Source organism: Aedes albopictus, chromosome 2 (genome assembly GCF_035046485.1).
Source record: "Aedes albopictus strain Foshan chromosome 2, AalbF5, whole genome shotgun sequence".
Lineage (NCBI taxonomy): Eukaryota > Metazoa > Arthropoda > Insecta > Diptera > Culicidae > Aedes > Aedes albopictus.
This window is the reverse complement of record NC_085137.1, coordinates 276,843,060-276,866,875: the sequence shown is the minus strand read 5'-3', so window position 1 is coordinate 276,866,875 and position 23,816 is coordinate 276,843,060. Positions and strand designations below refer to the sequence as shown.

The 23,816-nt window shown below is 45.3% G+C and overlaps 1 protein-coding gene across 2 annotated transcripts in view; it reads right to left on the bottom strand.

Moving 5' to 3' along the window:
* LOC109408309 (uncharacterized) overlaps window positions 1–23,816 on the bottom strand; it is a 105,454-nt gene that overhangs the window by 72,603 nt on the left and 9,035 nt on the right. For both annotated transcript variants that reach the window (XM_062854968.1, XM_062854969.1), the window contains one exon: window positions 10,795–11,250. The gene's annotated coding sequence lies outside the window, so the exon portion shown is untranslated. The remainder of the gene's footprint in view (window positions 1–10,794; window positions 11,251–23,816) is intronic.

Below are 23,816 nucleotides of genomic sequence, written 5' to 3'. Positions count from 1 at the left end.
TTCAGTTTTATATACGGCCAGTTCTACCGGTGCTGGTCCGGATCACTGAAATGGCCATAACTCAGGAACGCCTTGGCCGATCTGGACCATTCTGGATAGCAAACAATTCCAGTTCGAATCAAGCTATAATCCGAAAAATCGGCCAATGAGAAGTGCCTTAAAAGTGAGTGAGCTTATTTTCCGCATATACATACACACATACAGACATAATCTCAATTCGTTGAACTGAGTTGACTGGTATATACGACTTGATCCACCGAGCCTTTTTTCGAAAAATCGTTTTTTGAGTGAGAGAGCATCCATTAAGTACGTCACGCTAAAATAGGTACCCACCAACCAACCCCCCTCCCCTCGAAACCGTGACGTACTTAATAGATGGCCCCTGGACATATTTTTAGTACACTAAGTGTGCGAGAAAGGCAAAACACTACTTTCGAGCTTTTTGGTAGCAAATTTAAAAATCTTTCAAATGCGATAAATTTGACCATTTTCAAGTTAAGTCAGCTTGAGACAAGCAAAGTCAAAAGCATGTAATGTTCAATTACTACGTAACGGTTGAGATTTGACAATATGCGTAAAACATTTTTTTCACCGGTCGAAACCTGTTTGCTTGCCAACGTTCATAAGGTTATCAACAAATCATAGCCTTGCTGTGTCGCATACATAGGTTCAGATCAATTTTATATTTAACCGCTTTCGGAGGGACACCCGGAACTGGTTACGGCACTACCGGCTGTCCCTAATGTGGTCCTAACCTATTTCTTTTATAGCCAGTCATCAGGTTATCAGAAAAGCCCTTATTTATTGTATCGCATGCATGGGTTTGGTACTCTTTTATATTTGGCCACATCCGTCGAGACCCCCGGAACCGGTTCCGCACAACTACCGGTTCAGATATGGTCTGATACTGTTTCCTGCTTACCGTTCATCAGATTATCGGAAATGCCGCTGTTTGATGTGGCGCATGCATGGGTTTGGTTCACTTTTATATTTGGCCATTTCCGGCGAGACACCCGGAACTGGTTCCGGAATATAACCGGCTGTCTCTAATGTGGTCCTAACCTATTTATTTGATAATCAGTCATCAGGTTATCAGAAAAGCCTTATTTTTTGTATCGCATGCATGAAATTGGTACTCTTTTATATTTGGCCACATCCGTCGGGACCCCCGGAACCGGTTCCGGAACACTACTGGTTCAGATATGGTCTGATATTGTTTTCCTGCTAACCGATCATCAGGTTATCGAAAATGCCGCTGATTGATGTGTCGCATGCATGGGTTTGGTACTCTTTTATATTTGGCCACTTCCGGCGGGACACCCAGATTCGGTTCCGGAACACTACCGGTTCAGATATGGTCTGAGACTGTTTTCCTGCTTACCGTTCATTAGATAATCGTAAATGCCGTGGTTTGATGGGTCGCATGCATGGGTTTGGTGCATTTTCATGTCTGGCCCCTCCCGAATAAAAAATACAGTAGAAAAACCGAATGTTGTATTGTAACAGTACTATTTAGAACCATATTGTTACAATAAACACCACTGTAAAAATAAAAAATACAAAAACAATAAGATGTAATGTTAGACACCATACAGTGAATTTTAAATGAGATTTTTACAATATACTATACGGGTTGTTAAGTATCGTAACAATATAAAAAAATATTTTTCTCCATATATATTTTTTTACAAAACCATACATTTTATTGTAAATGAATTGTTCGAAATAATGATACGTGGGCTTTAATATACCGTACATTGAATGGTACACGTATGGTTTCAAACAATAAAATGTACCGTAAATATATTGTTTTTAATTGTAATTTCACTACTGGTTATAAATTTAATCATGGTTTTGGAATGGTTCTCTTTTGTTATGTTGTATTGTTTTACGGCAGACAGACGTTCTAGCTCGAACAAATTTATTCAAATTTTCTATGTAAGTTTTCACTAGCGACACCTAGGCAACCGATTGCCACAGTGCAGTCGCGTGCAGTTGACAGTTTGAGAAACCACGTGCTTCCAGCTGCTTACTTACCACCCAATTCACCACCCACCGAAAAATAAAATCAAAACAAACACTGTCAAAATCATTCCTACATTTGCGTCACATTCACAAAGATTTCCCAATGCGAGTGAAGTTCATCCAAATGCAGTTTTATTCAAGCAAATCTATGTAAAAGAAAAGTAATAATGTGTAAAATATTTTACAAGAGTCCTGCGCTAATTTGTGCAAAAGATTTTTGACATTAAATAAAAGTCATTTACTCTGCACAAATTATGTGGAAACATTATTAGCGTGCAACACGTGCGGTCTTTTCCCGCCATCCGGCTGGAAGACGACCGTGGTGACAGTTGTTGGTCGCAACGCACATGTGAGGCAGCGATTAAATATGAACGTCGCTAACGCCATCTGTTCGCTGATTGCCACTTGGCAATTTGTGGCGGCCATGTTTTTTACACAAGCTGCTGAGTCAAACTTGAACGTCTGTCTGCGGTTTTACATTAGATAAACCATATAGGGTGCCTGTACCAATTATGGCACTACCTAAAGAAAACTATTTGTACAAAAATAACGAGAAGACCAACGAATATCACCAATATGTTAAAAGATAGTTTAGTTTCCATACTTTACAGGAAAAATATAAAAACGGAGCCAAAACTACTTTTAGTATTTATTACAGCGTGTGCCAATGATAGGAACTCTGTACCAGTTATGGCTACATTTTTTAACTTCGGTTCCTTTTCGCACTATTTGCATGCATTTCTTATGGGATTAGCCATAATTGGTACACTATGGCGAAAAAGGGTGCAAGGAAGCCGAAATTTTAAGGAAAATGATTTATTTCTACCATAATTTGAGCAAAATGTGGACTTTAAATGAGTGCAACCATCTTTTGTGAACGTGATCTGTTGTTCACATTTTTTTCATTGTTGATATATATCGTTAAAGGGTGAAAATCAACTATGGCGAATAATTGGTACTATAGCCATAATTGGTACACTCACCCTAATGTTATATTATCTCGTCATGTTCCTTCGATAATGGCAGTTCTAGCCAAACTAACCTCGTCTAAGTCTGAGTAGCCTCTGATTGCATTAACAGTTGAAGCTTAAGCTCCCATGTCCCACCAGCCAGATAACCGAGTTTTGCAAACTAAGCATTATTTGTGGCAACACTTTGAGCGGCATGATGGAACTATGCCTAGCGCGCTAAGTGTTATTAGACCACTAATGTAGTTGCATGAAGTGGGTGACGAGGTACATAAGTATCATTACAGCGTGCTTAACCATTATTGCAATATTGAGGCTCCAATTTGACTGAACTATGAAATGTGTACATAACAACTCATGAGAAAACTGTCAAGTTCGATTCAACTATAAGTTAGGTTAAAAAGCGAAGACAAACTTATTTCAGAAGTCGTTTCAGTGTCCAGTCCAGTCCTTATGTTAAAAATGTCAAAGATAAATCGCATTTCATTCGGTTGTTGTACAATGCAATTTCACATGAGAGAAGAAGAGAAAGAATAGTGTTGAACTTATCCACTGATTTACGGTAATCTGGCCTGCGTCTTTCCGGGTTGACCTACATTCGTATTCCTCTCATCGCACTCTACATACCTAGCCCACCATATCTCTTAGATATGCAGTCCTTAGGACACCTGGTTTACCACTTTATTTAAACATTTTATAGACTTTAAATAGATGTTTCAACTTATTCACTTTTTTCTCTTTCATTTCCTTTGCAACAAAAATGTCACGGACATCAACAAAACAAAGCACGGAAAAAATCATAAACTGAATAAAAAATTAAAAATGCACGGAAAAAGATTGTTTCGGAATAGTAAATGGTTCAAACGTAAGAAAAACAGTATAATATATTGTTACATAAAGATCGGATGTAAATGTATAATAGCTACCAATGTGCAATTCTTTTAGCGAACCATTCCATTACAATACACTATATTGTAGCTGGTACACTGTATGGTACAGGAATGGTTTTCACCAAATACCCTATGGTTAGTTTTTATCCGGGCTTCCAGGGGTACCGGTTCCGGAACACCTAAATGGCCATAACTCCGGAACGGCTGGACCGATCCGAACCATTTTCAATAGGAAACAATGGGACCAGATTCCGCGTCGAATGAGCCGTCGATCGTAAAAATCGGTTGATATTTACTATCTAAAAGTGAGGTGACCTTTTTTTGTACACATACACACACACACACATACATACACACACACACACACACACACACACACACACACACACACACACACACACACACACACACACACACACACACACAAGGGGCAGCAGGGACAGGAGTCCAGGGGCCTGACGAACCCCCCCTTCTGCGAGTCGGGTGGAAGCTTGGGAGTCTTCCCGAAGCGAAAACCGTTCACACACCCGTGTGAATTACCACCTTTGGCGCTTCCTTCGGGGAGTGACCGGGCTTCTGGTCTCCAGACAGCTCAAGAGGAGGATGCCTAGGATGTGGCGGGGGTTCAACAGTGGGCTCTGTTGGATCCTCATAAAAAGCCACACATCTGCAAGCAACTCCGTACAAGCGACCTGGTACCGCTTTCAAAGTGCCTTAGCCCAAACACCCGGAGTGCCAACCGGCACATCAGGATTGATGCCAGTAACATCCTGATTATGGTATACTGGTCAACGCAAACGACAACGGACTACGGACTACGGATCGGATGACGACGATGGGCTGACATTCGTGCCATTCTGCTTCCTGAGTAAAGAAGGGTGACACCTTCTTGAAACGGCGAGTGGGCTAATGGTGCGTCTGCCTCCGTCCCGGTAAAACCTTGGCAGGCCTTCGGAAACGTTCTTCACTTGTCCGTCAATTTTGATGGGTACTAGGCTCGGATGTAAAATTCCCGACTTACGCTGATCTGGCTCTGGACACGAACCCCATGAAGGTTCGTGTTCAACCCTCGCTTGGCCTCCCTGTTTCATAGACAACCAAGAGATCACGAAAGCGACTACGTACAGCGGGTGGAGATAGCGGCCCGGAGGGGGGACCCAATAACATGGAAGGAGAAAACGGAAGTAACAGCGGAAAGGTGGCGAATCCGTTCGCCAGAGGAGGATTGCTGAGGTCTCCGCCTCAGCAAACAGAAGGTGCAGAACCGCGGCAAGAAGCGGCTTTACAACAAAGTGCGGTACCCTCGGAGCAGCAGCAGCTGCCGACGAATAGTGGATGGAGCGTGCCTCAACAACAGCCGAAGGTAGTTGCGGCGAAGAACTTGACGGATGACCTACACGAGTTCGTCGACAAAAAGCACAACGTGCACAAGGACATCAAGGACTTGGTGTTGAAGATTAGGAGGGCTCTCGGAGCTGCTGTGAAAGAATGGCACAGCGTGATGCAGAGAGCGGATGAGGCAGAGAGCGCATTAGCAGCGACTAAACACGATCTTGCAGCAGCTACGCAGCGGCAGCAGCAACGAGCCACGGTCGAAAATATGGAGACGCCGAAGAACCATCGGAATACTCGCTCGGAGAAAAAAGGCAGAGATACGCCAGGAGAAGAGGAAGTCCCGAAGAAACAAAGAAGTGAACGGGAGCGCGCCAGCAATCGGAGAGATGATGGATGGCGCACTGTGGAGAGTCAGCAGGCGAAGAAGAAGAAGCGAAAGGAGAAGGAAGAACAGAAAAAGGAAGAAAAGAGGAAGGAACAGGAGAAGAAAGAAAATCGCCGGCCCCCTAGGCAGAGGAAGAAGGGTGATGCACTGATCGTCGAGGCGAAGGACAAGACGACGTACGCTGCGCTCCTCAGGAAAGTGAGGGAGGACCCGGAGCTAAAAGAGTTGGGTGAAAACGTGGTAAAGACCAGGCGCACCCAGAAAGGAGAGATGCTGTTCGAGCTCAAGAAAGATCCGGCGATTAAGAGCTCAGAGTACCGGGAGCTCATTGCGAAATCCGTAGGCAGCGAGGCCACCGTGAGAGCACTTTCACAGGAGGCAGTGCTCGAGGTCAAGGATTTGGACGAGGTCACAACTGAGGAAGAGCTGAGAGTCGCATTGACCGAGCAGTGTAACTTGGAAGTACCGGCGACAATCCGAATCAGGAGATCGTTTGCAGGTACCCAGACGGCGGCAATCCGACTTCCAGTAGATGCGGCCAACAAGATTGCGGTAGCCGGCAAGATCAAGGTCGGATGGGCGGTGTGCCCGCTGCGACTGGCTCCCCGAGTCACCAAGAAAATGGAGAGGTGTTTCAGGTGCATGGAATTTGGTCACCAGTCAAGACACTGCAAGGGTCCAGATAGGTCCAAACGGTGCTGGAACTGCGGCGAAAACGGACACGTTGCTCGAGACTGCACGAAGCAACCCAAGTGCATGCTGTGCAAGTCGGAGGAAGGAAATGGCCACCGGACGGGAGGCTATAAATGCCCGGCCTACAAAAAGGCGAAGGCAGGCCAACAATGATGCAGATAACGCAAATTAATCTGAATCATTGCGACATCGCACAGCAACTGTTGTGGCAGTCGACAACAGAGACGAAGTGCGATGTTGCGATCATCGCAGAGCCGTATCGGGTTCCTCCTGAGAACGGCAATTGGGTAGCGGATATAGCAGGACTGGCAGCTATACAAGTTATGGGCAGATTCCCTATAGAGGAAGTGGTGGAAAACTCTTACGAAGGTTTCGTGATCGTCAAAGTTAACGGTGTCTTCGTATGTAGCTGCTATGCGCCTCCAAGATGGACCGAGGAGCAATACAACCGGATGTTGGATGCACTCACTGACACGCTGGTAGGACGTAGGCCAGTAGTCATCGGCGGCGATTTCAACGCCTGGGCCGTTGAGTGGGGCAGCCGGCAAACCAATGCAAGAGGATATAGTCTACTTGAAGCTCTGGCGAAGCTGGACGTAAAGCTGTGCAATGTAGGAACAGTCAGCACATTCCGCAAAGACGGTCGTGAATCCATCATCGACATTACATTTTGTAGTCCATCGTTGATGGAAGACATGGACTGGAGGGTGAGTGAGGAGTACTCCCACAGCGACCACCAGGCGATCCTCTACAAGATAGGCCAGAGAGCTCCTACGTCCATACAGAGAACTAGAACTTATGAGCGGAAGTGGAAGACGAAGGACTTCGACAAGGAGACTTTTATCGAGGCACTTCGGCCAAATAGCGATGCGGCAAACCTCGACCCAGGGTGGTTGACGGAAGCGCTAGCAACGGCATGTGATGCAGCAATGCCGAGGAAGATTGAACCTAGGAACGCTAGACGCCCAGCGTACTGGTGGAATGCGACGCTCAGCACCCTTCGTGCGACTTGCCTCCGAGCTAGGAGACGAGTTCAGAGGGCAAGAACTACGGCCGATAGAGAAGAGCGCAAGGTTGCGTTCCGTGAAGCTAGAGCTGCCTTCAAACGAGCTATCAAGCAGAGCAAGGCGAACTGTTACAAGGAGCTATGTCAGGAAGCCGACGCTAACCCCTGGGGAAATGCCTACCGCATCATAATGGCAAAGCTGAAGGGCCCAATGACGCCAGTCGAAATGTGCCCAGACAAACTGAAGGGTATCGTGGAGGGTTTGTTTCCAAAACACGATACAACAACGTGGCCACCTACGCCGTACAGCGAGGGCGATGTGGAATTTGACGTAAACCGACTGGTCTCGAACGACGAGCTCGTTGCCGTGGCGAAAGCATTGAAGGTGAAGAAGGCTCCCGGTCCGGATGGAATCCCCAACGTGGCGTTGAAAGCAGCGATCCTGGAGTATCCCGATATGTTCAGGTCAGTGTTGCAGAAATGCCTGGAGGAAGGCATCTTTCCGGATATATGGAAGGTCCAAAAACTAGTGCTGCTGCCAAAACCAGGAAAGCAGCCGGGAGATCCAGCATCGTACAGGCCGATCTGTCTGTTGGATACGCTCGGAAAACTCCTGGAGAGGATTATCCTTAACAGGCTGACCGAGTATACCGAAAGTGAGGGAGGGCTGTCCACGATGCAGTTCGGCTTCCGCAAGGGAAAATCGACGGTTGACGCAATTCGGACCGTCGTTGAGATGGCGGAAAGGGCATCCTTACAAAAGCGGAGAGGAGATCGCTACTGCGCCGTGGTAACGATAGACGTTAAAAACGCGTTTAACAGCGCCAGTTGGGAAGCTATCGCCGTAGCCCTGCATAATATGCGGGTTCCCGACTATCTGTGTAGGATTATAAGGAACTACTTCCAGAATAGAGTCCTTGTGTACGAAACCAACGTAGGGCAGAGGTCGTTTAGAGTGACAGCAGGTGTTCCACAAGGGTCAATACTTGGCCCTACGCTCTGGAACGCAATGTACAACGATGTGTTAACACTGAAGCTTCCGGCAGGTGTCATTATCGTGGGGTTCGCAGACGACGTTGTATTAGCGGTAACTGGCGAATCAATCGATGAAGTCGAAGTGCTGGTATCGGAGGCAATCGACACAGTGGAAAGATGGATGAATGGAGTGAAGCTGCAGATAGCCCATCACAAGACAGAAGTGCTCGTAGTCAGTAACCGCAAAGCAGTGCAAAGGTTGGAGATCACGATCGGAGAGGAGAGAATTTCATCGCAGCGCGCGTTGAAGCACCTGGGCGTGATGGTCGACGACCGCTTAAACTTTAACGCGCACGTTGACTATGCCTGCGAAAAGGCGGCGAAGGCGGTTAACACAGTAGCGAGAATTATGCCAAACGCGGGCGGTCCAAGAAGCAGTAGGAGACGCCTCTTGGCAAATGTTGCAACCTCAATACTTAGGTATGGAGTGCCAGCCTGGGCTCCGGCGCTAAAAACGAAGAGAAACCGTGGAAGGCTGGGCAGTGTGTTCCGGCTCATGGCTATGAGAGTCGCGAGTGCCTACAGAACAATCTCGTCGGAGGCTGTATGCGTTATCGCTGGGATGATGCCCATCTGCATCACCCTAGAGGAAGACGTCGAGTGCTATCGGCGGAGTAACGTAAGGAATGCGAGAGCAGCTGCTAGAATGGACTCGCTGGTGAAGTGGCAACAAGAGTGGGACAATGCGGCGAACGGAAGGTGGACCCACCGACTGATCCCAAATGTGTCGGCGTGGGTGAACAGGAAGCATGGGGAGGTGAACTTCCATCTGACGCAGTTTCTGTCCGGGCACGGCTGTTTCCGGAAGTACCTGTTTCGATTCGGTCACGCGTCTTCCCCTCTGTGTCCGGAGTGTGTGAACGTGGAGGAAACACCGGCGCACGTCGTCTTCGTATGCCCTAGGTTCTCGGAGATGCGCAGGGATATGCGCGGCCTGACAGTCGACAACATTGTCGAAGAAATGTGTCGCGACGAAGCTACGTGGAACGCTGTCGACAGAGCAGTAACGAGGATGCTGTCCGCGCTGCAAAGGAAGTGGCGCGAAGACCAGAGAGCGCCGGAACGCGATCGGAGTAGGCTTGATCCACCGCCGGGGACATGACTGAGTCGTCCGTTGCGTAGTACCGGTTTTTGGTCGTCGGAGCGCCGGTGAACCGGAAGTCTACCACCAACCGGAATCGCCGGGTCGACTTCGGCACCTTACTGGTCGGGATGAAAACATCGGTGTCGAGAGAACTTCCACCGTCGGGGTCTTTCTCTGTCGGAGTAGGCTAGGTCCGTCCACCGCCGGGGACTAGACCGAGTATATCGCGGAGAAGCACCGGAACTTGGTCGTCGGGGCGCCTGTGAACCGGAAGCCAGTCTCCAACCGGAATCGCAGGAGAGACCTCGGCACCTGTCCGGGAAGAAACGGTTTCGGAAGATGTTCCACTGCCGGGGAAGTCTTTGTCGGCGTAGGGTAGATCCACCGTCGGGGACTATCCGAGTCGTGCGCGAAAAACTGGAGTGCTAAAACGGCACCGTTCCTCGGAGAAACTCAGTATGATCCGAAGTACTTGCTGGTGGTATTAGAATAACAAATTTGGTGTGTGTTTGTGCTAACTGTGTCGCTGAATGGCGATAGGTTAGGTACGAACACGAGAACGACTAGAATAACAAATTTAATTTTAGAATAACAAATTTGGTGTATGTTTGTACTAACTATGTCGCTGAATGGCGATAGGTTAGGTACGAAAACGAGAATGACTAGAATAACAAATTTAGAAGCGACAAAAAGTGCATGAGCACAATAGCAGAAGAGCGCATGAGCGCATTGCCCCCCCTGAAGCAGTCGCATATCAGTGGTACCAGGGGGATCGAGGCGTCAAGGTGTAGCAGAGTTTTTCCAATCGGTTTTCTCTGCTTGGGAGGTTGGGAGGAAAAAAAAAAAAAAAAACACACACACACACACACACACACACACACACACACACACACACACACACATACACACACACAGACATCATCTCAACTCGTCGAGCTGAGTCGATTGGTATATGAAACTTGCCCCTCTGGGGGCTCTATCGGAATTTCATTTTTGGAGTGAACATATAGCCTTTCGGTACACCTTGGTGTACGAGAGAGGCAAAAAGATGATCTGGAACGACTCAATCACTAAAATACGAAATGGGGTTTTACAAAACATAACCTCTCTTCAGGAGGCCAATTGTGAATAATGCAATGATTTGAAATCCTGCGTACAAATTGTTTGATTATTAATTATTCGAGTAAGTATCACAAGAATATTTTCTATCGTGCCACGATTTAGCGATCCCTTCAAGTATTTGTTGCTGGCCTAGTATTTTTTTTAATGATTTTACGATAAATGTGCTATGTTTTGATACGATAAATATTCTATGAGTTACGTCTGTTTGTCTGTGCTGTAAATTCATTTTTGTAATTGTCTTGCAATATTACCAAGCGTCATTGCGCATTGCATCCACTACTTCACTTCGCTATCGGTGGATAAATCGGTATGTGTCTTCAGTACTTTGTTTTACTCTGAATTCAACAGTTCTATTTAAGTCAAACGCACATTAATAGACGTTCACACGTGTAAGAACTTCTGCGAATGCCCAGTAGAGTTTTGTTTCTTGCAGGAATCTGTTATTTCACTTAACTGGTAATACACTTTCTTTTCCAATCTTAAATAACGTGTTATCACTGTACATTACATTAAAACTTTATATTGAGAAAAAATAATAGCTTTTCAAGAATCAATCCGACAATCTATAAAACTTGTAGATTTTCACAGTTTTTAAATTTGGAGTCTTCTTTTCCAAATATCCAGGTTATCATTTGACGAGCTTTCATCGATGCGCGTACAACGTTTCGGTTCTTATACCAGTGTGCGGAAGATGGCTCTTTGCATCCCTGAAAAAAAAAATATAATATTTGAATGATTATTTTACGAAAAATAAAATGTGTATATGTTACACATTTCCCAGTGCATTGGATTATTTAAGTAGTTGAGTGCGTAGAAGACATTAACAAGATTTAATGCAAAATCGTAGTTTTATTCACGAACCAGCTCTTATACTTATAACTGCGAAAACAATCCAATGAGATGGAGAATGTGCATAATTGCGATTTTCTGCGGCTAACGGAATGGAAGGTTCATTCAGTATCCTATTTTAAACTAAAAATGCATGTTTTCAATAAATCCATCAATACTTTCAAGAAAACACCTTATTATACTGGATACGACTGCCGACTAGACCGGCCCAGAAAAAAAAGTTGTCTACGGGGCACCCTGTAGAATCGTGCCTTTGAATGAAAAGAACAATCTGTGAAAGATTCAGATCAATCGGTTAAAAAATGAGTTGGCGCAAATGAGTTGAAGGTTTATATGGGATTTTCAGTTTAAATATATGGGAAATTGGATGATCCAGTCTATCAATCAGCACGCTGGTTTGACGAATTTGATTTGGCTCAGAATTGAAAATGTAGCAGTTGATACCCTAAGGAACAACTTTGTAGAAGACCGTATTATGATATAACTTAATTTGGTTGCGTTTTCGGCTAACGAAAGCAGGATGAGGACATCTGCCCCCGTTTACTTTCGGTTGTTACATGTAGCACGTATTTACCGTTCGAAGCATGCGGTTTACATCATAGGCGGCTATATTGTCCTTCATTTCAAAAGCTCACGCACGTGGACGGGCATCGAGACAATGATGAATTACATAGCTGCCTATGATGTAACGCACAAGCTTCAAACAGCAAACACAACTAGAGTAAACGGGGGCAGATGTCCTCATCCTGCTTTCGTTTGACGAAAACGCAACTTAATTAAGTTATATCATAAAATGGTCCTCTACAAAGTTGTTCCTCAGGCTATCAACTGCTATATATTCAAATCTGAGCCAAATCGAACTCGTCAAACCGACGTGCTGAATGAGAGAATGAAGGTCATCCAATTTCCCATATATTTATAAAATCCCATATAAACCTTCAACTCTTTTGCGCCAGTTTATTTTTAAACCGATTGAGCTGAATCTATCACAGATTGTTCTTCTTATCCATAGGCATGATTCCAGAGGGTGTTCCGTGGAATTTTTCGACATTTTTGTATTTGGGCCAGCCTACTGCCGATACATCTGGTAGCTGGCTGTGAAGGGGGGTTTGCAAAATTTTCTGGGCCATACACCAACTTTTGGGCTCTAATACAACAAGGAGGAGTGGTGTCGAAAAATCATAAAAACTCCATTACGTAATAAATGAACAGCCCCTAAAGTGTCCTTAATAAAATGAAATAATAAAACCTTGTTGAAAATGCTTTGACATCCATGTGCACAACAGAACATGTGCTTCGAGATTTGAAATTATGAAAAGAAATCCACGTACTCCGGTGAGACTCGAACTCACGACTCCTAATTCACTAGACTGGAGCTTCTATTCCTTCAAGCTACGGAGTCACTCGACTATCTCCGTCGCCAGTAGGCCTAGAACTGAACTCAATTCCACAATCGCGCATGGTTATCTTTTTTTCACAATCCAAACCTCCTTCGGATTGGCTCTGACGGCAGCAAAAATGCACTCACTCCAATGGGAAATCCCATTTGTATCTGTCATCGTGTGCGTGAAGAAATATAAACAAACGTGTTTTGTCTCGTTTTTTTCTCACGTTTGCCATGCGACTCCCGCCAGGCGGCAGCACTGCGGCGCTGTCAAAAGGCCTATGAGATTAGATGAACATCTAACACATACACTGTTGTGCACATGTATGTCAAAGCGGGAGAGGAAGTTATTTTTAATTGTCGAGAGCTTCGAGCACTGCCTCCCAATCACTTATTGGTATGCCAATAAGTGTGCAGTCGGACTCTCGACGAGTCGGTCCTCGGCCGACCGAATACGGTAAGGGTGACCGTAGCACCTTACAAATGTCAATTTCTTAATTTTGGTTTGGCTGACCAAACCATGCCACAGTGGTTCCATTTGTTCAGGGAAGCGGTCATAAATCATTTTCTTCGTTTTCTGAATGGCAGAATCATTATTAATGACCAAAAATAGCATGTTATGATTGAAAAAGAATATTTCAGTACGTTTTCTTGAACATCACCTGAAGAATAATAATTTTGGACATTTTTATTAATGATGATGAAAATATCATTAAAAATGCATTGTTTTGCACAGAAATCAGAAATAAAATACATTAAATTATTATGAAGCGTGGTTCGAATTATATCAGTTTCTGCTGAGTATAACAAATTAAATATGCTGGATAATCATGCACGATTGATCGACTGTACATTTTGTGGCAGATCCGTCCACTTCAAATGCAAGAGGATCTTCGGAAAAGCAGTTACGAGGACTAGGAAGAAACCGTTTTTCTGCACCATAGAATGCTCTGAAATGTGTTAGAATATTTGGGCCAGCCTAATATATGTTGTGCGATGTTTATCATCAATTGCCCTGCGCCGACCCTGCCTAATGTATGTATATTGTTATTGTTTTGTACATGATTGTTGTTAAATGAAAAATAAACCGACCGCCGCGACGTGCACACGCATCTTTGTGTTGCTCCGTGTTCTCCGCCGTTACGCGAACCGAAAGTTCCTCCCGGTCGATAGTCGGTTCCGCTGGGCCGCTTTGTGGACCTCCGTGCTAAGTGAATAATCCATCAGGTCATGGGCCCAGTTGGTGCGGTAGAACCGTAAAAGTGCTCGGACAGTCGCGCGCGAAGTGAATGATTGCTTCTATGTGGTGCCGGTCGGTGGGAGAGCTAATTAATTTGGCTCGTTCGGCTAGTGCGATCAGCTGCTGCTGTGTGTGAAAAACAGCTGTTATCGGGAAAGTGAAAAAGTGGTCGGCGGAATTATCGCCCGTTTGATTGGAGCGAGTGGCGTCCAGAACGGAGCAGACAGTGCCGGTTAGACTTTGTGCACCATTTTGTCCCGCAGCCTAGAAGATTTTTGTGTGAGATTGTGCCATTTTGACCCGCGAATCGAACGAACTGTTGCCGTAGCCGTGGTGTTCGGTTGTGAAAAGAACATTTTGTGACGGTGTCTGTGTGTACCGCCGCCGGGTACGTTCGCGTGTGTTGTTGGCTGTACCTTCGTGATTACAGTGTGCGCCAACAGAAAAGTGACATTTTCGAAATGACTGAAAAAGTTTTTATTTCCCGTCTGGATAATAAAAATTATCAAACGTGGAAGATCAAAATAGAAATGTTATTCATCAGCTACGATCTGTGGCATACGGTTTCAGAAGCGAAACCGGTGCCGGTGACTGCGGCCTGGTCTAAAGAAGATCAAAAGGCATGAGCCTTGATAGTGTTAAACGTCGAAGATAGTCAGTTGCCGCTAGTTAAAGACGGGAAATCAGCGATCGATGTGTGGGAAAAGTTAAAGAAGTACCACGAAAAAGCCACGGTTACGTCGCGAGTGTCGCTTCTGAAGAAGCTCTGTAGTTTGAACTACGAGGAAGATGCGGATATGGAGAAGCATCTATTCTCCATCGAGGAACTGTTCGATCGGCTATCGTGTGCGGGGCAGAAGATCGAGGAATCGCTACAAGTGGCGATGGTTTACCGGAGTCTGCCGGAATCCTACAACGGACTGGTGACGGCCTTGGAGAGCCGTCCGGACGCCGACCAGTCGCTAGAATTTGTGAAGCAGCGGCTGATGGACGAGTACCACCGACGGGTGGAGAAGCGGCAAGGAACGTCCGAGGAGCGCCACGACCGGGCGCTGAAAGTGAACGGAAGCAGACGAAACGGACGAGTGCGGCAGCGAATGTGCTATAACTGCCGGAAACCGGGCCACTTCCGGAGAGAGTGCCCAATGCTTCGTGAAGAAGGAAGAAGAGATCCGGAAGTGAAGAAGACGGTGGCGAAGAAGAACACTGGAATTTGTTTCGGCGTAGGAGGTCAGCGGAAGCGGAGGTCCTGGTACGTGGACAGTGGCTGTTCAAGCCATATGACCAGTGACCGGCAATTCTTCAAGAAGATCGATGAAAAGGTGAAACAGGAAGTGACCTTGGCGGACGACTCGGTGTTGTGTTCCGCCGGTGTAACGTATTTCACCGGATTCTGGCCGGCGCGACGACGAAAGGTATGAGTGGGAACGACGACGAAACTAAAGTACGTGGTACTGATGCGAACCGAGAGAGATATTCGGACGTGACAAGAAGGTGTCTGCTTCGTACGGTTGCTTGAACATAACTGATTTATTGTAGAGTTCAGTGTGTGCTTAAACAGAATATTCAATTCAAATTAACGTAAGTGTGGTAGTGACGGTAGTGTGAGCAAAGTGTTAAGCTATAAATTTAGGTGTGTAATTCGATTGGTTTCATAAACTCATTTTATAGTACGCCGCAACATCCAGGGCCCCGTAGAAGCGCAGCATTCAAGATGATGAAGTATTTGAACACTGGTTAGATGATTCTTGGTTGACATCGATAGGACGCATAATTCAGAGGTTGCCCGGCGTCGGACGCCAAGCTGCGTGCGTACATCTACTACGCGAACGATGTTGTCGCTTCCGGGATATACAGCCACGACTCTACCTAGAGGCCATTGCTTTGCTGGAACGTCATCTTTCTTCACTAGTACCATGGTACCAACGCGGAATTCGGTAGGAGTCTTCCTCCATTTCGCAGGCCGTTGATGGAGTAGCCCAATGTATTCTTTGGACCAACGCTTCCAAAGATCGGTGACAGAACGTTGCATGGCCTGGAAGTGATTGAGGCGGTTAGACGGTATCTGGGAAAGGTCTGGCTCAGGCAAACTATAGATGGCTTCTCCTAAAAGAAAGTGGCCAGGTGTCAGAACGGAGAGATCCTGCGGATCGTTGGATAGAGGTGTCAATGGTCTAGAGTCTGCTTGCGCGACGGCTGTGCGCATGTCGTCATAGTGATGCGGAGCGGCCCCGATGGTTTTCAGGAATAACCGTTTGAAGGCCTTTACTGCGGCCTCCCATAGGCCGCCAAAATGTGGTGCACGTGGTGGAATAAACCGGAATTCGATGCCTCTTTCCAAACATTCATTTGTCCACGCTGTGTTGCTCAGCTGATCTACCAAAACTTGTCGCATCTCCTTAATTTCACGAAACGCGCCGACGAACGTAGTGCTGTTGTCACAGTGTATAGTACGAACGCGACCGACACGACTCACGAAACGCCTCAACGAATTGACGCACGACTCCGTCGACAAACCGGCGACAATGTCGAGGATTACGGCTTTCACGGCGAAACAGACGTACACTGCGACCCAAACTTTTACTGATGCACCTCTGCCCGCCAATGGTCGAACAAAAAACGGCCCACAATAGTCTAGCCCGGTGGTTTCGAACACCTTTGCCACTGTGACACGGTTTGTTGGAAGTGGAGCCATAAACTGATTGCTTGCCGGAGGACGAAAGCGAAAACATGTCATGCAGTGGTGAACCGTATAGTTGCTAGCAGCTGCGTTGGGCCCGAATGAAGGGTTTGATGGTGAACGGAAGTCGCTATCAACTGAGAAAGGTGGTGATCGGCTGGCAGTATTATCGGAAAGCGACTATCGAACGAGCCGCGGGAATGCGCTAGACGTCCATTCAGTCGGAGTAGATCGAAGTCGTCCATCCATACATCGAGATCCTTCAATGACGACTTGAACTCAGCGAATCGAAGTGCCTGCGGTGTTCTCTTATTTTTCGACAAAAAGTGCAGCTCCTGCTGGAAGCTTGTTGCTTGTACAACTCGTACCAAATATTTTAAGGTGTTGTTGTATTCCATCGGAGTAATAGGTCCCAAGGCACGGGCATGCTTAGGCAACCGGCAGTTCTTGGCGAAGCACAGGCAATACGAAGCAACTTTGAGCAGACGTGAAAGCTGCGAAAATTCACGAATTAGCGAATCGTCGTATGTAACGGCTACAAATGAAATTATTTGTCGTTGCTCAGTCGACTGCTGTTGAACATCGGTAGCCGACAGCGGAATGATCGGATCTGGCCAACCACTTGGTGTTTGAGCAAAAAGGATGGTCCATGCCACCATAGCATATCGTCCTCAATGTCTTCTGGTTGCATTCCTCGGGATAAACGATCAGCAGGGTTTTCTTGGGTTGGTACATGTCGCCACTGGGCACCGTCGGAGAGCTTCTGGACTTCAGCAACCCGGTTGGAAACGAATATTTTCCATGCAGACGACGAGGAGCTGATCCAATGCAGCACGATAGAGGAGTCTGACCAGAAAGTGATCTTCGAGGCGAATTTTGTTGTTTTGCAAATGTTATCCACCAGTTGACTTCCCAGAACGGCTGCGCAGAGTTCCAATCGTGGGGTAGAATAGCCACTTACTGGAGCGACTCGTGATTTTGCTATAAGCAAATTACTGATAAGCATCGTGGACGAACTTCCGGAAACTGCATAGATACAAGCTCCATACCCTTTCGAAGAGGCATCAACAAAACAATGCAACTCAAACTGCTTTACATTTTCTCCGAATACCCATCGAGGTACGCGAAGATTGCGGATGCTACTAATCGAAGCTCGAAATGACAGCCACCATGATCGGAGAGGTTCTTGAAGTTCTTCATCCCAATCTAGTTTCTCCTGCCACAATTGCTGAACAAACATCTTTGCGCTTGCTACCACTGGACCCACAAGACCCAACGGGTCAAACAGCGAGGACATCTCCGATAGTACAATACGTTTCGTCAGCTTCGAAATAGTTTGAAGTTCTGGAACTTTGAATCCAAAATTGTCCTCTTTTGGAAACCAAAGAAGTCCAAGAGTCTTAATTGATGAAGATCGATCGAGTTCCAATGATGTTTGATCTTCCTTGAGATCATCTGGAATCTGTTCCAGAATGCTTGGATGATTAGCGCTCCACTTTCGAAGGGAAAAGCCGCCTCTTGCGAAAAGTCCGTTTAGCTGTTTGTTGGCGTCAAGCAGAGCTTCGATAGTGGTGGCTCCAGTGAGGATATCATCAATGTAGCAGTCCTCCTTGATGATAGCAGGAGCAAGCGGGAAATCACTACCTTCATCGTCCGCAAGCTGATTGAGAACTCGTGTTGATAAGAACGGGGCACAAGAAGTACCATATGTGACAGTGTTTAAACGGTATTCCTTCAGGAATTTCTTAGGAAATTCCTCCAAAAATTTATCCGGGGTTTCCTCCAGCAATACCTTCGGGAATATTCTTCTAGGATTTCTTCCAGGGATTTTTCTAGGAATTCTTCCGGTGATTTCTCCTGGAATTCCTTCGGGAATTTCTTCAATGAAATTCCTCCAAGAATTTATTCGGACATTCCTCCAGGAGTTTCTTTGGGGATTCCTCCAGGATTTTCTTCGGGAATTTCTCCAGCAATTTTTTTGGAACTTTTTTTATTAATTGCTTCGGGAATTCCTCCAAGAATTTCCTTGGAAATTTCACCAAGAAATGCTTCGGGATTTACTCCAGAAATTCTTCCGGGGATTTCTCCATGAATTCCTCAATGAATTTCTTTGAAACTTTCTCCAGGAGTTGCTTCGGGGATTCCTCCAGGAATTTGTTCAGGAATTTCTTCGGGAAATTCTCCGGTGATTTCTCCAGGAATTCTTTTGGGGATCACTCCAAGAATTTCTTTGGAAATTCCTCCAGGAATTTCTTCGGGAATTCGTTCAGAAATTTCTTTGGGACTTTCTCCAGTAATTTCTTCGGAAGTTTCTCCATTAATTTCTTAGAAAATGACACCACGAATTACCTTGGGAATTCCTCCAGCAATTGCTTAGTGGATTTCTCCAGGATTTTATTCAGGAATATTTCTCCATGAATTTCTTCTGGTATTCCTCCAGGACTTCCCTCGGGGATACCTCCAGGATTTTTTTTTGGGAATTCCTTCAGGAATTTATTCGGGAATTGCTCCAGTAATTTCGGAAATTCCTCCAGGAATTTCTTTGGAAATTTCTCCAGAAATTGCTCCGGGGTTTTCTCTAGAAATTCCTTTGGGGATTCTTCCAGGGATTCCTTCTGGGATTCTTCCAGGAATTCCTTCAGGAATTTCTTCAAGAATTTCTTCGGATATTCCTACAGGTATTTCTTCGGGAATTCCTTTAGGAATTTCTAAGGAAATTACCCTATAAATTTCTTCGGGAATTCCTCCAGGAATTTCTTCGATGATATTCTTCCAGGAATTCCTTCGCGGATTTCTCCCGGAATTTCCTTGGAATTTCATCCAGGAATAGCTACGGGAATTTCTCCAAGAATTGTTTCGGGGATTCCTCCAAGAATTTCTTCGGACATTCCTCCAAGAATTGCCTAGGGGGATTTCCTCCAGTAATTTGTTTGGGGATTCCTCAGGGATTTTCTTCGGGAATTCCTTCAGCAATTCTTCGGAAATTTCTTCAGGAATTAATCCGTGGATTCTTCCAGGAATTCCTCCAAGAATTTCTTCGGAAATTCCTCCAGAAATTTCTTCGGGAATTCCTCCAGGAGCTCCTTCGAGTATTCGGCCAGAATTTCTTTTCGAAATTACTCCAGAAATTTCCTCGGGAATATCTCCAGAAATTTCTTTGGAAATTTCTCCATGAATTTCTTCGGATATTCCTACAGGAATTTCCAAAGGAATTTCTCCAAGATTTTTTTCCGGAAATTCCTCCAGAAATTTCTTTGGGAATTTCTCCAGCAATTTCATCGGAAATTCCCAGAGAAATTTCTTGAAATATTTTTAGAATTGCCAGAGAAATTTCTTGAAATATTTTTCGAAAAATTTCTGATCGAATTTCTGGAAGAATTTCTGAAGAAATACCCGGAAAAATTGTGGAGGAATTCCCGAAGAAATTTCTGAAGAAAAAGAAGATTTTCTGGAGGAACTCCCGAAAGAATTTCTAAAGGAATTTCCGAAGGAATTTCTGGAGAAATCCCCGAAGAATTCCTGGAAGATTTCTCGAAGCAATTCCTGGAGGAATTCCCGAAGAATTCCAGGTGGAATTCCTGAAGAAATTCCTGGAGGAATTTCCGAAAACAAATCCTGGAGGAATTTCCAAAGAAGTTCTTGGAGGAATTTCCGAAGAAGTTCTTGGAGGAATTTCCGAATAAATTCTTGGAGGAATGTTTGCAGAAATTCCTGGAGGAATCCCTGAAGAAATTCCTGGAGGGATCCCCGAAAGAATTTGTGGATGAATCCCCGAAGAAATTCTTGGAGGAATCCCTGAAGGTAATCCTGGAGGAATCTACGAAGAAATTTCTGGAGGAATCTTCAAAGAAATTTCTGGAGAAATCCTCGGCGGTACCCGTGCAAAATCCGTAGCGGGAATTCTTTAAAAAAAATCGTGAAATAATTCCTGGAGGAATTAACGAAAGAATTCCTGAAGGAATCCCCGAAGGAATTCTTCTTGGAATCCCCGATGGAGTTCCTGAAGGAATCCCCAATGGAATTCCCAAAGGAATTACCGAAAAAAAAATCATGGAAGAGTTTCCAAAAGAATTTCTAAAGGATGCACTGGACGAATTTCTGGAGGAATTTCTTGGGGAATTCCTGAGAGAATTCACGGAGGAATTCTTGGGGAATTCTCGGAGAAATCTATGGGGGAATTCCCGGAGGAATCCCTGAAAAATTTCCCGGATGAACCTCTGTCAGAATTACCGGAGGAATCCCCGAAGGAATTAATAGTTGTTCTCGTTGGAATCATCAAAGAAATGTTTGGAGGAATTCCCGAAAAAAATACTGGAAGAATCCCCAATAGAAAACCCTGAGGAATCCCTTCGGAAATTTGCGGAGAAATTCCAGGGGCAATTTGTGGAGGAATTCTTGGGGAAATTCGCAAAGGAATCCCTGGGTGTCATCTCTGTTGGAATTTCTAGAGGAATACCAGAGGAAATTCACGGGAGAATACCTAAGCTAATCATATTTGTCATACTTGTCATCATTCTTTTGGGGATTCCTCCAGGAATTCTGTCGAGGATTTCGCCAAGCATTCCTTCGAGGGTTCCTCCAAAAATTTCTTTGAGAACTCATCCAGGAATTCCTTTGTAGATTTCTAAAGTTAATTCCTCCAAGAATTCCTTCGGCAACTGCTCCAGGATTTCCTTCGAGGTTCCTCCAGGATTTCATTCAAAGATTCTTCGTGGAATTACTTCGGGGATTCTTCCATGAATTATTTCGGCAACTCCAGGAATTCCTTAGAGGATTCCTCCAGGAATTTCTTTGGGGATTCTTCCAAGAACTCTCTCTCTCTCTCTCTCTCTCTCTCTCTTCTTGGCGTAACGTCCTCATTGGGACAAAGCCTGCTTCTCAGCTTAGTGTTCTATGAGCACTTCCACAGTTATTAACTGAGAGCTTCCTCTGCCAATGACCATTTTGCATGCGTATATCGTGTGGCAGGCACGAAGATACTCTATGCCCAAGGAAGTCAAGGAAATTTCCTTTACGAAAAGATCCTGGACCGACCGGGAATCGAACCCGTCACCCTCAGCATGGTCATGCTGAATACCCGTGCGTTTACCGCCTCGGCTATATGGGCCCTTTTTCTTCCAAGAACTACTTTGGGGATTTCATCAGGAATTCCTTCGGGGATTCCTGCAGAAATCCCTTCGGGGATTCCTGCAGAAATTCCTTCGGCTATTCCTCCACGAAATCCTGCGGGGATTATCCCGGCAATTCCTTCGGGGATTCCTCCAGGAATTACTTCGTGGATTTCTCCAAGAATTCCTTCGGGAATCTCTCCAGGAATTCATGCAAGAATTTCTTCGGAGATTCTCCGAGAAATTACTTCCGGAACTCCTCCAGCAATTATTTTAAAGATTCCTTCATGAATCCCTTCAGGGCTTCCTCCAGGAATTCCTTCGGGGATTCCTCCAGGAATTCCTTCGGGGATTGCTCCAGGAATATCTTCAGGGATTCTTCCAAGAACTTCTTCGGGGATTTCTTCAGAAATTCTTTCGGGGAATCCACCAGGAAGTCCTTCGTGTATTCATCCTGAAATTCTTTCTTGGATGGGAGGAATACCTGGAGGAAATTCGAGAAAACCCCGAATGAATTTCAAGAAAAATCTCCACATGAACAACTGGAAGAATTCCCGAACAATTTCCTGGAGGAATCCTCGAAGGCATTTCTGGCGGAATTCCCAAAGGAACAACTGGAGCAACTCCTGAAAGAAATTTAAGAAGCGCTTTTTAAGGAATCCTCAAAAGAATAGTAAAAGGAATCCCCTAGAAAATACTGGAGGAATTCCCAAAAGAATTCCTGGAGAAATCACCGAAGGAATTCCTGGGGAAAACTGTGAAGAATTCCTGGAGAAATCTCAAAAAAAAACCCTCGAAAAAATCCCGAAGGGATTCCAGGACAAATCCTTAAAGGAATTCCTGGTGGAATCCTTGAAAAAATTTCCATAGGAATTTCAGAAAAAAATATTTCCTGAAGAAATCTTCGAAAGAAACCCAGGAACAACTTTGAGAGGATATTGCGATAGAAATCCTGTGGAAATCCTCACATGAATTCCCCGCAAGAATTGCTTGAGAAGTTGCTGAAGGAATTTCTGGAAACAACCACTGAATCAGTTCAAGATCGCATCTCGAAGTGAACAGACGCTTTTGTTCTGCTGTCGAATTGTTTTCGGTTTTTGTTTCGCAGTACACAGTACAATATGTCGAGCACAGTTGCAGTGGATAAAACGTTGGCATTTCTTTTTCCAAGAGATGCCGCACAACCTACTGTAGCTGATATGGCCCGTTTCATCAAGGCGCTGAAAGGAGAACCTACGTCGATGGAAACGGCGTACAAAATCTCCGAGGAGAAGTCGGTGTTCATTCGCTTCCGAAGCCAGGAAGCAATGAATTTTGTGTATGCGAACAACAGTAAATCTTTGCCCTTCCGATATACCGATGGAAACGAGGTGGCGGTTACTATGTCAGTTGCAGGTAACACCCGGTATGTGCGCATTTTTGACCTGCCGCCAGAAATACCGGATGCCGATCTGGTGTCCGTGATGGCTAAGTATGGAACTGTCAAACGTACCGTTCGCGAGAAGTTTCCGGCGGCGTACCAACTCAACATGTACACCGGAATTCGTGGAGTTTACATAGACGTAAAGAAAGAAATCCCGGAGATTGTGTATTTTCGCAATCGGAAAGGAAGATTGTATTACGACGGATTAATACAAAAGTGTTTCAACTGTAATTCGGACACTCACTTCAAGAAGGCTTGTCCGGTTCTCTGCGAGCAACAGAAGGAAGACGCACAGCGGCCAGTATCGCACGTGGTCAACGAATTTGAAGAGAAAACAAAGGAGCAAATCGATGATATTGTGGATGGATCATTATCGAATAATGAAGTACACACCAAAAAACAAGCGAAAACAAAGAAAAAAGAGACAAAGCGTCAACGTTCGTTCGAATCTAATCCAGATTCTGATTCAGTGTTAAATCAGCAGACACACAAGAAGCAGAACAAAGCCGACCCGCTCTCGAGCGACAGTGATAATAGTTTGACCACTGTTTCTGACGCGACGGTCAACAGGAGAAGGTACCGAATAGCT